Consider the following 17,723-nt stretch of genomic DNA (forward strand, 5'->3'; position numbering starts at 1 on the left):
CAAAAAAAAAAAAAATAGGGCTGGAGAGATGACTCAGAGGTTAAGAGCACTGACTGCTCTTCCAGAGGTCCTGAGTTCAGTTCTCAGCAACCACATGGTGGCTCACAACCATCCGCTATGAGGCCTAGTGCCCTCTTCTGGTGTGCTGATATACATGGAAGCAGAATGTTGTATACATAATAATAAAATAAAGTAAAATCTTTAAAAAAATAAATAAGAAATAAAAATAAACTTATTTGCATAACCCATAGTGCCACTTCTGAGTGCATATCCAAATGAACTGACATAGTATCTCATCAACGAGCACACTCTTCCCACTCAAGAGTTATTGACAACCAAAAAAGATCACCATGTAGCCCAGTGGTGGCTGAGCATGCTTTTAATCCTAGCACTCGGAAGGCAGATGGGTCTCTGTGAGTTTAAGACGAGCCTGCCTGGTCTACAAAGTGAGTTTCAGGATTTGAAGAAGAACAAAACAAAAGTCCACCAGGCAATGAAGGTTAAAGACATTGTGGCATATGCCTCCTAGAGAAAAAGGTTCAGCCTTACAAAACCAGGACATCCCTGCGGAAGTTACAAGAAAATTGAGGTGACTGAAGTAAGCCAGTCCCCACCAGCTGTATCGTTCCTCTTATCTAAAGTTGCCAGCCTATTAAAACAGAAAGAATGATGGCTGTCAGGGACCTAGGGAGAAGGCAAATGGTATATAATTCGAAGGGTTTCTGTTGTGCAAAATGAAGCAGTGAACCCTGCCTGGTGGGGCAGGCCGGATCACAAATTCCTGAACTGCTGGGCTCCAGAGGGAGTTCAAAGCCCTGAGGCTAGAGAATGCCAGCTCAGGCAACTCAGCAAGACCCTGCCTCAAAATATTATAAAGTAAAAAGAACTGGAGTGGTTAAGAGCACTTATTGCTCATGGAAAGGACCTGGGTTCTTTCCTAGCACTTAACCTATATGGTGGCTCACAGCCACCATAACTAGTTCCAGGGAATCCCAGGCCCCTTTTCTGACCTCTGCTGGAGTAAAGGCATATACTTGGCACACATACATACATACAAGCAAAACCCTCATAAAATAAAAATCTAAAAATCTTCTTTGAAGCCGGGCGGTGGTGGTCCACGCCTTTAATCCCAGCACTCGGGAGGCAGAACTCACAGAGTTCGAGACCAGACTGGTCTACGAGAGCTAGTTCTAGGACAGCCTGCAAAGCCACAGAGAAACCCTGTCTCGAAAAACCAAAAAACCAAAACAAACAAACAAACAAAAAAACAAAAAAAAACTTTGTGTGAGAGAGAGAGAGAGTTTGTTGGGGTGCTGGGGATAAAAGACAGCAGCAGAGCACTTGTCTGTCATCCAAGAGATCCAGGTTCAGTCCAAAATAAAAATGCAAAAAGAAATCTGTAGCACTGTGTAACACTATATGTAACTTAACATAGTTATAATAAATCCTGTGATTTTTTAACACATACACATCCATAAAGATATCCTTAGGTTTTACAAATTTCCCCTATTTTACACTTTCAAAAAAAGTTCTTCCCATAAATAAGGCTGAACTTAACTGGCTTTTGCAGCGCACCAGCCCTCTGGGGGCGTTTCCTTCGCCAGGTTCTGGTGTGCGGCTGCAGTGTGCACTTAGGAAGGCTGGTAAATGAGGCCTTTGACTGCCCTGTGGGCATCGCAGCCCTGCACCAAGGGAAGGGCTTCTGCCCCCTACCTGGCTGCCCTCTCCTCCCTCTTGGAACAGGTGGCCATAGGATCCAGGGACATGATTTCCCTTAAATTTTTTAAAACTAATTTTAAAATTAAATATTTAAATAATAAATCTGGGAACTAGGGATGTAACTCAGTTGTAGGTGCTAGTTTAGCACACACTTTTAAAACCCTGGGTTCGATCCCCAGGACCCGGTAAAACGGGCATAGTGGCCCACGCCTGAAATTCAACTCTTGGAGGAAGAAGGATCCTTAGTTCACTGTTATCCTCAGTTACAGGGTGTTGGAAGTCAGCGTGGGCTACGCGAGCCTCTGTCTCCAGTAACAAACGACGATGTAAACGTCCACTAAATAGAAGATCAATAAAAAGAAGTAGACAGTGGTATAAGCACTCGGGCCCCAAGCCCTCCCCTATTCCTTTCATAGACTTGAACAAAGCTTCATCAAATTAACGTCCCGTGTGTCCCCCAATCAGGGTCTCCCTCTGGTGTCCCCGATCTCGGTAGTGTCCCCCGCTTGGCCTCCGCGCCACGCCCTCCCCCCTCCCCCCGCTGTCTGCAGGCTGGTTCCCGCCCCCTCCCCCCGCCCCTCCCTCTGCTCTCGGGGGCGCGCAGACGTTCACGATCAGGCCGGGCTTCACGCACATCTCTGCGGCCCTTCCCGGCTCAGTGACGCGGACCCAGCGTGAGGCCCGTGCGGAGGGGTTAGCGGAAGGCTCCGCGGCAGCCGAGACTTTCCCGCGTCCTCTGAGGACCGAATCGGCAGCTACCCGATCCTCGGGATAACCAGACGCCGGGCGGAAGGAGGCCGGGAGAACGTCAGTCACAGCCGCTCGGTGGGCGGGCTCTGCGTGGGGGCGGGGTCTGGGCAGGAGGGCGGGGTCTGGGCGGGCGGACGGGGCCTATCCGCCTCCCCGCCCGCACCACCTCCCCTCCACTGAGAGCTTCCACTGCTCGCTCGGCTGTCAGGCGCGGTGGCCAAGTGGTAAGGCGTCGGTCTCGTAAACCGAAGATCGCGGGTTCGAACCCCGTCCGTGCCTTGCGTTTGGAGGCGGGAGTTTGTTGGCTCTCCCCTGTTTTCACTTCCATTTCGCACTCCCAAACTTTGTCTTTTTGTTCTTGAGTCTTCTACCCGAACAAAACTAGCTGTCCTCCCTGCATCTTGACCTATCCCACAGCTACGGTCGGGATCGTGCAGGGGGAGGCGTACCTTCATTCTGAGTGTCCCTTGCTCGAAGTCCTCAGCCCAGCCAACTGTATCACTGTCCCCTGGGCGCCCTGACCTCCTTCGGTATCTGGCCCCTGTAGTTGTAGCACTCCCAAGTCATCTGTAAGGTAAACACCCCTGATTTTATGTGACAGGACATCCAGTACTTCAGATTCCTGGCCCCATTTTGTTTGTTGTTGTTTTAGGATAGGGTCTCCTGTGTAGTGTTAGCTCCTCTCTTTGAAACCACGATAAAGGGTAGCTACTTTTCGTTGTTGTTTGTTTTTTGTAGTTTTGGTTTTGTTTTTGTTTTGGAGACAGGGTCTAACTATTTTAGCTATGTAGCTCTAACTAGCCTGGAACTCCCTGTGTAGACCAGGCTGGCTTCGAACTATCATCCCGCCTCTGCCTCCGAAGTGCTAGGATTAAAGACATGGGTTTCTGTGCCTGAACCTGAAATTTTCCATTGTAACGCTTAGCATTGAACACACCAGTCCAGTTTCATGACTAGAACGCCACCTCTTCATTTCTATCCCATACTTCTGCTAATGTGACTCCTCCCTCCGTCCCTCCTTCCCATTCCTCCCCAACTAAAAGCGTATTTCACTCCCTGCTCCTCCCTCCGCCTCTTCTTTCCATCGCTCCCAACTAAAAGCGTATTTTAATCCCTGGATCTTGTTGCTTAGTTGACCATGGGGTGAAAGTGAGGAGATTAGATATTTAGCATAAGGTCCTAGTAAGTGAAAGAGAAACATTTGGCTTTGGAAGGTATCAATGTCATAATGAAATTGTTACTAAATACAAAGAGGATTTGTTTCTGACAATGCCATAGCTTGACAAGCCTGGACATCAGGCATAGGATGGGGAGAAGTCCTGAACTCTTGGGTGTAGCCTTCACTCCTGCCCCTCCCTGTGAATTCCTGGTGAGAAGGCACTCCTAGACTGGATTCAGCTTTTCTGCAGTAGCTGGAACAGATAATTCTGGCCCACAGGGGTGAGGGATGAGACAAATCGAAGTCAATAGAAGAGGTACAAAGTACAGAAAAGGTCAGCATACAGATACTGGGGAAGCATGAACCTCCCCAAGGGTGAAGGGCCAGGGGTCAAGCGTGGATCCCAGACCAAGGTCCATGAGGTCAGAGGGGAGCAAAAGCAAGGCAGATTCTCAGCTAGGAACAGAATTCTTGTAATTACCCTGTAAGCTAGTTGTGTCCACACTGGCCTGGGGGTACTGGAGGCTTAGCAGGCCAGGCCAGGAGCAGAAAGAAGACAGCTTTGCTGAGTTTATGGCATGACCTCCACGAATTCCTTACAGTTTCTGGGTTTCCACTGCTTCAGTTGCTAAATTCTAAAACTGGTAAATGCTTCTCAGGGCCTAGGATGGGGCTCAGTTGGTAGGATCCTTGTATAGCACTCACAAAAAGTCCTGGATTTGATCCCTAGCACCCCATAAACCTAGCATGATGGTGCAGGCCTTTTATCTCAGCCCTTGGGAGGTGAAGGCAGGGATATCCCAAGTTCAGGGTCATCCTTCACGACATAGGAAGTTTGAAACCAGCCTGGACTACAAGAGACCCTGTCAAGGAAGGAAAGGAAGAGGTCTTTTCCAAATGCTTTGTGGCCTGAGATTCTTAGTCCCCATCTCAGAGCTAGAGTCAAGCAAGGGACCTCAAGCACCCACAACCTATTTATGACTGCCCTCTACTGCACTAGGTATAGCCATTGTAAGCCCATAGTAAGAACTTCGTAAACCCCCACCCCCAATCCAGTCAAAATCCTCCATGATGGCAGGACCAGAGCTGCAGGCTCTTTCTCACTCACTCCCAGAGTCCCCTGGTCCAGTCCTCTCTCTGATATACCTTGGGTTTAGAACAAACCCACATAGTGTTGGCTCCGCAATGTGAAAGCCACAATGCATCAGTGATGGTTTGTGGGCAACTTGACCTCCAGGAGATTTTAAGCATACAATATACTGCCAGGCCTCTTCCTTCCTGTGAGAAAATACTATTTGACTAAAAAGCCAAATTCCGCAACTGTATCTTTTATGCCTCCTGCTGCGAGTTTTACTCCAATATCCTGCCCCTGGAGAAAAGGAAGTCTCAGTTCTCTTATTTTACAAAGAAACACAGATTCCCAAATTACTCAAATCAGGTGAATGTGTTAATGAGTTTTAAGGGGTCCCTGTCCATTCAGAGACTTTTAGCAGATGCTCCCAAAGCCTCTTTCATGTGTCCCCTCCTGGTTACCACCACATAAACACACGTAGCCATTTTCTGTTTAGGTGTCTCACTCTGCTTTGAGCTCTTGTGCTCCTGCCGTCTCCTCCCAAGTGCTGGTGGATTTCCTTTGCATCTGTTTGCCTATCTTATTTTATTTTACTTATTTATTTTTTGCTTTTTTGAGACAGGGTTTCTCTGTTTAACAGCCCTGGCTATCCTGGATGGAACTCTCTTTGTAGACCAGGATGGCCTCCAGCTCACAGAGATCCACCCAACTCTGCCTCCCTAGTGCTGGGATTAAAGGTGTTCCCAACCACCACCCACTTTGTTTGCCTATTTAGAAGTAAATGTATCTTTCAAGCTCCTGTCAATTAGTGGGATTTTTTTTCTCTTAACTCTTTCAGCTCCTAGTTTCAGGTGTGTGCCATCATGCTTGTCTTCACCCTGTCCATCTTCGACACTCAAATATGATGATCCAGGGTTTGCATAAGCAGGCAGAGGTATTTTTCTTCCCCTGTGTACAACTCCCACAAACTACAGGACAAATATATTTTTGAATAAAGATATAAATACTTATTCTCCATAGATGTTTATAATAGCAGACTCTGAAAGTCCAAATTCATCATTGGGGACAAAAGTTAACCTAAAGCCACCAGCCTATTGAGCTATTTCATAGCCTCAGAAATGACAAGAGAAGTGATTTGTTTCAAGGCTACCAAAAGTCTTTTGTGGTTTGTTTTTCAAGTCAGAGACTCATGTATCTCAGGCTCGCGTTGAACCTGAGGATGACCTAGAACTTGTGACCCTCCTGTGTCTACCTCCCAACTTCTGGGATTATAGGCATATAGCAACACCACAGCTGGTTTTATGTAGGGCTGGGGATCAGTCCCAGAGCTTGGTGAATGTTTGAGAAGCACTCTACCACCAGGACTTCACCTCCAGTTCCCAGATTTAGCCTTCTGCAGGAGGAGCAGAAAACTTCTTAGAAAAGCTCTGTCACTTGACTCCTGCATCCATGTCTTTGCTAGTTGTGGGCCAACCAAGCACTATACTCATCTGATAGACACCTTTCCTCAACACGAAAACTAGGTAGTTGCCAAAACCACCAGAATCAGCCACACTAGCCAAGGACACACAGACATGCTGGCAAAGGTTGCATTCCCAGAAGGGTAGGAAGCAGGTGTGGACAGAGGCAAAAACCATCCCCCATAGATGATTGGATGTGAGCTGGACTTTAGACCAGGTGGCTCTGATAGAGGAGAGTTTCATGGATAGTTGCATTCCCTTCCTAAAAGGTAAAAGGTCACAGTGACCTACACACACACACACACACACACACACACACACACACTGGTAGGGGGTAATAAAGGCAAGAATCAAGCCAGACCTCTTGGAGGCCTAGTGGCCTCAATTACTCAGCAAGCTGAAGCAGCAAGATCAAATGCCTGGGTTACAGAAAAATGTTCAAGGTCAATCTGTGCAATTTACTAAGACCCTGTCTAGAAAAAAATGTTTTAAGGGACAAAGATATAGCTCAGTGCTAGGCACTTGTCCATCATGAGACCCCTGGTTCCCTTCCCATACCATTTCTAAAAATCTGTCTTAAATGGCAAGAACAAAGAAGAGACTTGTAGCACTCTGGCTGAAGGCTTGGCCCTCAACCAAGGATTCTAGAACCTTCCAAACACCTACCCTGCCCATAGAAAGTCATTCAGAGACTTCTGATGAGGTGACTATACCCGACGTCAGCAGCAATATTGTGTGGACAAGGTCAGCAAAATCAGATGCCATTTGTCACCACTGACCCTTCCCTTCCTGCCACTGGATCTAGTCAAGCTGGGGAAAGGCACAGAGGGAAATACTTACCAACTTGCCAGTGAGGAAACAGGCCCACCGGGAGGAGATTGCACATGGAAGTCTGCGTGGGCATTGGGGAATTGAAACAGGTTCCACATGTTGACAAAGCTAGTAATCCCAAGTGAATTTCCCTGCTGTAAAGAATTCATTCCTGGCTTTGGGGATTTCTCCCTCATAAAACTATCTGGGCCAAGAGAAAAGAATTGAGGTAAATTGCTAAATGTGAGGCGGGGGGCGGGGGAGCCCCATGCTATCCATAGTCACAGGTTCTTTGTAGCTCTTTGCTCTCTGGACACCAGGTGACAGCAATACTTAAGATAATTAGATTTGTAACTGTTCACTGCTGTTTCTTTTAACACTCTCCCTTGTGACCATCTGCCCGTTGGAGGTGCAAGGGGCATCAGGAGCCCTTGCAAATAATGAACCAGCAGACTGTGACCTTGGGGGAGTTCCTACTTTCTCTGGATCCCTTTCTGACCCTGGAAGCAAGACCAGTTTCATCTCCAGTGTGATCAGTTCCTGTGCTCAACTTTCCTACAGGGCCACCTTAAGAAGTAATGGGTCTGCTTTGTCTGTTTATGAACTGATGGGCAGACAGTGGAGAAGAGGTGTTTGCAATGTAATGAGAAGACTAGATCCCTACTAACTGCCCTTTGCCCTTCTCTTGCGTGCTGCGGTCTTGCAACCTGCCTGTGGCTACCCTAAGTTGACAGAATTTCCTTTCTTGTCCAGCTTTTATTCTGTTGATGTGATTAGGCATCCCCCCACAGCCATGTCCTTTGATGTGGTCGGGGTAGCAGGGGGATTTCAGGCCCAAGTAGCAAATCTTAATCTCTGGAGGGCTTCTCTGGAATCAGTGCTTGGGTAAACCCATTACATCCTTGCCCTTTCATCCCCCCAGGACATTGGCTCCTCTAGGCTTCCAAGTCTCATAGATCGAAGGGTTTGTCAGAGAGTAATAATAAAAGGGAGAGGAACGCAGAGTGCCCTCAACTCAGGCAGCATCGCCAGCCATGCCAGGGTATCCTCCTTTCTGCTCCTCGAATCCAGGCTCCAAAATAATGGGCATTACAGAAGCCTGAAGCCTGCGCCCATCATCTTTAGGGCACGGAGCCTTCTGCCCTCAAGCCCTTTCAGAGTTGTTGTCCTTCGAGCACCTGCCCCTGCGCATCTGTCTGTCCTAACGGGGTGGAGGCGGGCAGAGGTCTCGGTTCCAGACAGAGAAAACGCTCAGCCCCGCCACAGCATTTAAAGCATGTTTTGGGTAGTGGGGGCAGAAAGAAAAGATAGCCTCAACAGGAGTGTCACGTTATTTTAAGTTAAATGACTCCAAGCCTCCACCTGAAGATAGTTAGGGAACTCGGTGGTTATTTGGCTTCTCTATGCCCCCTAAAATCAATCTTCTGCTGACTTGTTTTGGCAGAAGCCTACGGATGGTCCACACCGGCCCCAGATAAACACACAATTAACCACTCGCGCGCAGGCAGCCAGAGAGGACACAGGGAACAGGTAGTCCGTCGATTTTGGGAAATGTCCCTGTCTGTATCGCAGCTTCTCTGTCCCACTCTTAAAGGAACCCAGCTTTTCAAGAGGTTCTCTCCCCGGGAACCGCGCTGGGCACTTTAAATGTATCATCTCTTGGGTTTGCCACGAAGCCCTCAAAGGCTGTCTCTGCATAGGTTGAGGGTGGGGAGGCTGAGGCCCGCTGCAGGACGCTGCACCGCGGAGGGGGCGCGGCCGGAGAGCAAGGGCGGCCGGCAGGGGGCTCCCGGCGCCGGTCTTCACGGGGGGGGGGGGGAAGCGCCGGCAGTGGATCGGACCCGCCAGAGGAGGAAAAGGGAAAATTACTGGGGCTCAGGGGGTGGGAAGGGCTGCGTGACTGGGTGGAAGGCACTCGAGACTGTCGAGTCCGGCGGCCAGTGTCCATGTCCTCGGCCCGGGGCGACTCTGGAAGGCAACTCCTCCACCCCACTCCCCGCAGGCTCTTCCCGCCTGGGCCGTGAGCGGGAGCAGGCGTCTCGGCCGGGGGGGGGCGGCGCCGGCGAGGGGCGGGCGGAGGGCGGGCTGGGGCGGAGCGCGGTCCGCTGGGCTCGAGGAGGCTGTGCTGGGCGGGTGCTGGTCGTGTCGGTCCTCTGGGAGCCACGGAGCACGTAGCCTTCCTGATGTGTCACCAGCACGTGGAGCCAGGTCGCGCCGAGAGAGTAGGCGAGAGGAACCCCGCAACTTTTGAGGGGTCCTGCGGCAGCGCACAGTCCTCCCCGGCTCGATGGGGGCCCCGTGGTGGTCCTCAGGTCCGGGAGCAGGTCTAGAGAGGCCGCGGATCCCCGGCCGGGCGCGCACCGAGCCACGCGAACATCGGGGCGCGCGGGCCGGGCTGCGGCAGCCGTGCGGGAGGAAGCAGCTTGGGCCCTGAGGCGCCGCGGTTCGGTCCCGCCTCGCGGGCTGGGCACAGGTAACCGGGTGGCGCGCAGCTGGGCCTCTCGGGCACGGCGTGCGGGCGCTGGGAACTTTCTCGGCGTGCAGCCCTCGCGCACGGGTGGATATGGGGCCGGGGACGCACGCCTCCCGCGTCCCCAGCACTGTCTTTCGGGCCGCGTGCGCTGCGCGTCGTGTAACCCTTCGAGGGCTGGTTTCGGAGCCCGCAGGCCGAGGCCGGGAGGGGCAGGTGGCTTCTTAGCGGAACGTTCGCCGAGCCTCCACGGTGCCAAGAACGAGCGGCGGGACTCAGCCCCGGGCAACCGCCCATCGGGGGCGCACGGCACTCTGAACTCCAAGGTGGACGGGAGCTGAGAGCTGGGTCTTTGCGGGCAAGATGAGGGTGTCAGTTCAACTGGCCTACAAAGTCCCAGTCCTCGGTCCCCAGGACCGGCATTTTCTCCACCCTTCTCGCCGCCCGAGGCCGGCCCTTTCTTGGTCCTCGTGCGCTCTGGCTGAGCCGCCACCTCCCATGTCCACCGGGGTGGAAGGACTGGGGAGGCGTGCGCCGCGGGGTGTCTGTGCGGGTTGGGGGAATCTGCTTCAGCAGGGAAATAGCAACGCATTTGAAAGTGTGAGTCGGCATACTCCTGGCAAAGCTGGGACCTTGCTGAGGTGACCTGGGGTTGAGGGAGAAAGGGCTTTTTTTCTTCTGGACCGGCCTGCCTTGCTGTATGGCGCCAACCTTGAGCTTGGGGGTGGGGAAGATAGAGCTTGATCTCTAAGCTTGTTCCTGGGGAATCGGCCTGGATGCTGAGCCCCTGCCTCACCACTCCATGTCTTAAATACTGAGTCTGTAGACACATCTCTAACCAGTCTTTCGCCCACTTTCATGTAACGCAGTACTGACCACCATCAAGTTTTATGCTGAACACACACACACACACACACACACACACACACACACACACACACACACACGAGAAAAGCCCTGAAATCTCGGGGTCCTCAACTTTGACTCCTTTTGTCTTTATGTGTTGTGTGGCTGTCTGGGCAGCTTTGAAAAAACATTTAGGAGCATACACTTAGGAGACCTGAACTCGTTATGAAGGGCAAGTTGACCAAATAGGGCGCCGCTGTCCCCCTTCTTCCTGGCTTTGGGAAATGAGAGAGATTTCTAGAAGCTTGGAGGCTGGGGAAGGAAGAAACCAGGTTGGCCCACCTCTTAGGCAGTTGCACAAAGACCATATAAGAGGTATTTTCTCCCCATGGGCTTCTCACACTTGTGAGCCACGTGCAAAGTAGTTCCTGTACAAATCATACCCGGGCTGCCGCTGTCCCTGACCCTGTCCTTTGGTGGCACATAGCAGTGAGAACAGAAGAGGGAGCCAGGTGTAGGGAGAAGCCTGGATTGGCCTGGTGAACCCCAGCAAGGATCATAGCCTGAGTTTTGTCCGTGTAAGCTTTAACCCACAAGCTCTAGTTGGTGGAATGTGCTATTTCCTGAAGTATGGAAGAAAGGAGTTTCTTTGACCATGGTGTACAATTTCCTAGCATCTTGACAAATTCCATTTTGAGACAGAATTGTTTAGGGAGTGGAACCGGTGGGCACTTCAGCTGAAAGCTTTGTTCATAATTAAGAAAAACACTGTCTTTGGGGGTGCTGAATCAGGCTGGAAAAAACAAGTTATCCTGTTGAACCAGTACCTCTCCCAGCACCCCCCTCCCCCTTCCCGGCATTGGTATCGAAAAGTAAATGAAGTGGAAATCTCCATAGTTTTTTGTGGTCATAAACCATCCACAGAAGTGAGCTGGAGCCATAGGATGCAGAAAAGCTTGCCCAGCTGGCTGCTTTTGACCCGCCTCGGAGGGGACAAACTTCGGAATGTAGGACATAAGTCATTGGGAATCAGAAGGCCCCCAGCATTGGTGGCATTCTGTTCCTCAGCATGCCGTGGCTGGCCAGGTGTTAGGGATTTTTATGAAGTAATTATTAAGTCCTTCATTTCTTTGGGGGAAGTGATTGATTTGCTTTGGGGGGGGGGCGTCCTTTACAAAAAAAATTGAGTTAGACACTAGGTTGGGCTAGCCTGTCCTCCAGCAGCTGATTATTTCTGCTTTGATTTAAACAAATGCATTTAGCAAAAGCAAGTGTTTTAGTTGAAGACTTTGTCACTCTGCTGGGTCTCCTGGCAGACACCTCCCTCCTGGCCCCAGCACCACACCCTATTCCATCCTTGGAAGATGGGTACCTCAAGGATTCTCAAGAGGAAGTGGCTGGATGGCCAGGCTTGTTTGTACTAGAACCTTCTTCAGGAAACCGCTAAATGCAAGGTGGAAAGCTGATGGGAGGAGGATTTTAGCCAGACCTCCAGGGAGACCCATGCGGGACTCAGGTATTGCTTGTGGGAGGAAACTCTTAAGTAAATTGCAATCCTGTGAATAATTAACCTCACCCTTCTAGTTTTTTAAAATAAAATCCCAACTTATTAAAGATTAAAGATCAGTTTTTGCCTAGCAAGATAGGAATGATAAAAGATATATTGGGAGAAGCTAGTCCTCTGGTCTCTACCTTCAAATCTCCTGGCAACTTTGGAAGCTTTTTTTTTTTTTTTTTTTTTTTTTTTAATGTGTACAGGTGTTTTGTCTGCATGTATGTCTGTGCATCACATGCATGCATGCCTGGTGCCCGAGGAGGCCAGAAAAGGGTGTGACTAGAGTTACAGATGGTTGTGAATGGCTTTGTGGGTGATGGGAAGGAGCAGCCAGTGCTCATAGCTGCTAAGCCACATCTTCAGCCCTAGACAATATTTAGAAATGCTTCCAGTGTTTGATTGTTGCCTACTCTGCTGGCTTCTGAGTTTCTTCCTGGGCTTTCTTCACTGCCTCTTTGTCCAAAGTTAAGTTGTCTAAATTCTCCAGGATAGTGACATCCTACCCCCACTCCTGCACCCCCTTTATTTAACAACTGCTTGACTCTCACTACTTAATGGGGTTGATTCCCCTCTTTGGCTGTTCTGCTTTCCTCTGGAAGGCTGGGAAATATTAGGCTAGTTTCAGGACTTTCAAACAAAAGCATGGAGCTCCTAATCTGTGAAAAGTTGCTGAAAGAGAGTTGTAGCAGGAGGGGAGGGATCATTTTAATTTCCAAAAGCCACCCACTTACATGGGTGTATTGGGTGTTTTGGGGCTCTAGTTCTGATCCCTCTATGGGCAAGGTGGCCTTGGTTAGATGGCTTGACTGTACCCCAATTTCTCCTTTGTGAGTCAGGGGCTATGAGTCTTACCTTGGGAGAGTGTGGTGAGGCTTATATTTTAAAATGTGTACAGTGGCTGGCACAAGCTGACAGCTCCCACACGATCACATGATTAGTGTTCTCTCTCTCTCTCTCTCTCTCTCTCTCTCTCTCTCCCCCTCCCTCCCTCTCTCTCTCTCTCTCTCTCTCTCTCTCTCTCTCTCTCTCTCTCTCTCACACACACACACACACACACACACTCTGTGAGGTCGGGAAGTTCATGGTGGTGTGGCCATATTCTGTACTTGTATTTTGAATCTCCCTGTTTATATCTGTTGGTTGGGAAGGCTGCAGTATGACTGAGACCTTAGGCTTTTGAGTCTGGCAGGTTCTCATAGTGACTGTTGCTTGCTGACACATGTGGCCTTGGGGAAGTTACTTGGTGTACTTAGGGAAGTACACCAGGGACAGTGGCTTCTTGATCAAAAGCTGGGGGGTAATGTGTGGGAGCCCTTCCCCTGCCTCAGACTTGGTCCTTTGTTTGCTTTTTAGAAAAATTTAGCATATTTATTTATTTGCATGTATATGTGGGTGTGCCTTCTACCATGTGGGTCCTAGGGATCAAAATCAGATCATCAGGCTTGGCAACAGAGGACTTTACTCTTCCCAGCTCTCCTGGCTTTTTAGCGGTTATCCTCTGTGTGCTGAGGACTGGACCATCTGTGAGAAAGCTCACACTGGCTTTTCTGCCAGCCCTGAGAGCATATGAGGGGAAGTGTGGTGGGAAGGGAAGGGCCTCTCCCAGGGTCTCACAGCTGGCCTTTGTGGCACAGCAGCCAGTTCCCTGGCCGTCTGGGTGTAGCTCCCAGGTCGGAGCCAGCAAATCCGAGCTATAGCACAGGAGGTGGGAGGTCTGAATTAGTCAGCATGGACCTCAGAGGAACCCTGGCTTGTAGATATGGTCCCTTTGCGCTGTTCTGTACAGCAGTCAATCAGCCTGGACAGCTTTGAAGACTCCTCCATCTCTGACCCCAGCACAATTCATGAAAAGTCCTAGGAAAGACATCTCAATTTCTCTGGTGGCTCCAGGCTGGCTTGCTCACTGGCTCAATGGCAAGTTCAGCATACTCTATAGGGGAATAAAATTACATATATATATATATATATATATATATATATATATATTCAGATGGGGGAAAATCAAAACTTCATGATTTTGATCATGGCACTTCCTTATGGCACAGTAATGCTTTTATTTATAATTTATAAGGCATTAACCACCATCTTTGGTGCTTCAGCCTCTAGTTGCCTTAACTGGCCCTGAGCAGAACGGACAGGCAGATGACTTCTCACCCACTGTGGGTGAGGCCTCCCTTCTTTTGGCATGTTCTGGGCAACTGGGGAATTTGGAAATCACTCTGCAGCCAGCCCCCTGTGTTGGTTGCCCAGGAGGACAGGAGACGAAGGTGCCCTGTGGAACCAGCTGTCCTGTGATTTTAATTTCAGCACTGCCACCCTGGGGCCTGAAAGTGCCTGCTCTGCCCAGCGGGAAACTGGACTGACTACAGTGTACTCCCTTGTGGACTTGGCCCTCCTGAGTGTCCTGGCTAGAAGGTGCCAATGCTGGGAGAGGACATGACAGAGAGGAGACGGCTGTGTGTGGAAGAGTGGGAGGGGTGTGGGAAGAATTTGGAGATGTGCAGCTGTGAAGTTTGGATCCCTCTAAGAAAGACTTTGTGGTGTGTGCTCATGCAACCTGCTTCCTCTTGCTGGATTTCTGCCCTGGAATTGTGGGGTTCAAGGGCAAGCACTGGCTTCTCTTTCTTAGAGGCTAAAATCATCCTAGTCTGGCAAGCACATGCCTAAGAAATAACCCTCCAGTGCTGGCAGGATGGCTCAGTGGGTAAAAATGCTGCTGAGGGCACCTAAATCTGAGTTCTATTCCCCTGAACCCATGGTGGAAGGAGGGAAATGACTCCTGAATGTTGTCCTTTGACCATATGTGTGCTGTTGTATGGACACATCTGCATCACACACACACACACACACACATACACACACACACACACACACACACACACACACACACACACACACAATGATGATAATTAAAAAAAAATAACCCTCTACCTTTTCCCTTTTCCCTTTTCCCTCTCATCCCTCCGAAAACTAAGGGCATAGTACCTATGTGCTGGTAGCATCTCTCTTTCCAGAGGGCTGTCTGGGAACCTTCCCTTCTACTGAAGACTGGACTGGAGAGATGGTACTCACTGACTTTAGATTTGGAGGCTTGGTCATTGTAGACACTGACTGGCTAGATTGGGCAGGTAGTGCTTCAGGTGTGGCTCCTGACTCCATTCAAGCTTGCTTTGTGAGCTTGATGAAAAATGGCCAGAAGTGCCCATGGGAAATGCCAGGCCCAAGGTGGAGGCTGGGACATGGGTACTGTTCCCAAGTGTTATCAGAGCACCCCTGGGCTTGTGGGGCCAATGAACAAACTCTGGGGAGGTCAAGATAGGACAGCCTGAGGCTGGCAAGCCTGCTTGCTGACTTGATATCTGTAGAAAAAACTCTAGAAGAAAAGCCTTTCCCAGAGAGGCTTACCTGAAACAGGATTGGGGTGCCAGATGTGCCCACTTTTCCAGAGGAGTCCTGTGATCATTACTGGAGTCTGTTGGAGAGGACAGGTTGTGACATGGGTTGGGGGGGCAGGGTGATGTCTGACCCCTTACCCTGACCTTGTTGTTGTGGCCTTCAGTACATAGAGGCAGAGACAGATTTATAGGAAGAAGATATGTCTTTACTTTTGGAAGGTTTTGTTTTTGTTTGTTGGAGATGGGATCTCACTATGTAATCTTGGCTGGTCTGGGGCTTGCTATTGCTAGATACTTGGAACTATAGAATAAGTATCAGCAGAATGTTAGAATCCAGTGTACCTGGCCAGACCTCTCCACATCTGGGAGAAGCCATCATACCACTAGCTCCTACCTGGTTGCTGTGGAGGGTGAGCCCTCCCTTCCCAGAGCCCATGACACACTCACTCACCCTCACTCTCTTCCTGAATCTGGTGGCAGCAAGTGCTCATCTTTGGCCAGGCCCGGGGATGTGCATACACACAGTCACACTAACCTTGGCCAGATTTTGAGTGTTGAAACATCTGGCAAAAGATCCTATTTCCACAATGTGTCTTTTCCATAGAGATAGGCTTAGAGGGGGCAGAGCTGGAATGCTAGGGAAAGGTTCTGGAATCCTAACTTGGATGTAAGGGTGGGAGAGTGGGGCAGGGGTCAGCCTCTGAAAATAGAAGTAGCTAGAAAATCAGCCTCTTCTTGCCAGGTCCTGAGTGGGGGAGGGGGCTCTGCCAATCTCCCCTGGCATTCTCCTTGTCTGTCCTCTTGGTGGATTTTGTTGTAATTAGACAAGTTGTGACAAATATCCCATTGCTCTCTGGGCTGTAGACTTGTGAGAAGCTCTGCCTGGAAACCCAGCCTCATTCACTTGGAGCCATAATTAGGCAAGAGAACAGTTCATGGGCCTCTGATTCAATAAAGACTCTTTTATGATGTTGGTTTTTCCCAGAAAAATAATACCACTTTGCTCCATTTATTGCATTTGATGTGTAATCATATTAGAGGCAGGCAGCCCAGGGGACTGAAGTTACGTATGTGGAGTTTTTTCACTAAAGTCTGTTAGTGTCTTCAGAGAGAAACAGTGTCTCCAGAAAGAAAGAAAAAAATGACATGGAACATTGTTGAATTTCTTTGAGGATTTTCTCTCTTGTCATTCAAAAGATGTTTTCTCCTTTCATGGTGAGAGGTGACCTAGGAATAAAACCCAGAAAGTGAAACTAATGTGCCTGGCCCTGGGCACTGCCACCCTGTTGTTCTGGGCTGTCACATGTTGCTTACCCCAGCAGTGCATGTGGTCTTCATGTTGCCCCTACACTGTGTCCATATTTGCCCTCTGGGCAACATGTGTGCTGCAGAGGGCCAGAGAAGGTGCCATCGTCCTTTCTGTAAAGTCCTAATGGATCTCTACCAGACCACTGAGCTGCAGGCACCACTGTAGCAGGTGGCTGGGGCAGCTAGCCTTGACTAAATATAGCCTGGAGTTCCCCAGCAGCGTTGGGTTTATCAGCAGGTGTGCCAGGCCCCAGCTGACACTAACTGCACTTCTGTCCCAGGTACGTGGTGTTTGAAGGGTATGCTCTCCCGAGTGCAGACCCCCCCACATCCAACCCCCCCCACTCCTACCATCTACCATCTCCTTTGCCATCTTGTCCCCAGAGCTGTTCTGGTGTTTCCCAATCGGGGAGTAAAATTACTCCCACAGATCTGCCCTGTGCCAGGGTGAGGGGGAAATCACCAATGGAATCAAGAACTTCTTTCCCAATTTGGGGTTTAGAAATCTCAGGCGATGAGGAAATTGCTGGTAGTCATTCGTAGGAGTAGTCTTAAGAAAGAGGGCATGACATTTCAGAATGCTGAAACTGGGTTGCATTAAACAGAAAATCCATTTAATTCCAGAATACTAGGTAAAGCCATCCCCCAACACTCTCTTCAGAAATCCTAGAGCTGTGCAGTTTCTAGGGAATGGTTTGTGTATAATGAAATATTCTTAATGTGGGCTGACAAAATGGATCAGCAGGTAAAGATGCCTACTGCTAAGCCTGAGGACCTGAGTTCAATCTCCAGGACCTATGTGGTGCAAGGAGAGAATGAACTCCTGCAATTTGTTTTTTGCCCTACAGGTGTGTACTTGTGTGTATGTGTGTGCAAGCATGTACACACACACACTAAATTAAAAAAAGAGAAATCTTAATCTACTTTAAGATTGTTTTTGGAAGTTTTACCTTAGGCTTTCTGGACGTTTTACACTTTTGGAAGAAGTCTGTTACATTTTATGTTTTTATTATATTTTGTACCCCTCTTACCCAGGAGTATAATTAGAACATCTGAAACCAGATTATCCAATTAGCACATTTTTTTTCTAATTAGCTTCTAGGATGTTGTGATGAGATAAATCATTTTAAATTTCCAAATGGAACTTTGGCCATAGGGAGGCTCTGAGGAACTACACAT

At 49.5% G+C, this 17,723-nt stretch overlaps 1 non-coding gene across 1 annotated transcript; it reads left to right on the forward strand.

Annotated features, from left to right (window-relative positions):
- Positions 1 to 2,676: 2,676 nt before the first annotated feature.
- Positions 2,677 to 2,748, forward strand: Trnat-cgu. The gene has a single exon. It is a non-coding gene; the product is annotated as a tRNA-Thr (tRNA).
- The last annotated feature ends 14,975 nt before the right edge of the window (positions 2,749 to 17,723 follow it).

Source organism: Cricetulus griseus, chromosome 7 (assembly GCF_003668045.3).
Source record: "Cricetulus griseus strain 17A/GY chromosome 7, alternate assembly CriGri-PICRH-1.0, whole genome shotgun sequence".
Taxonomy (NCBI): Eukaryota; Metazoa; Chordata; class Mammalia; order Rodentia; family Cricetidae; genus Cricetulus; species Cricetulus griseus.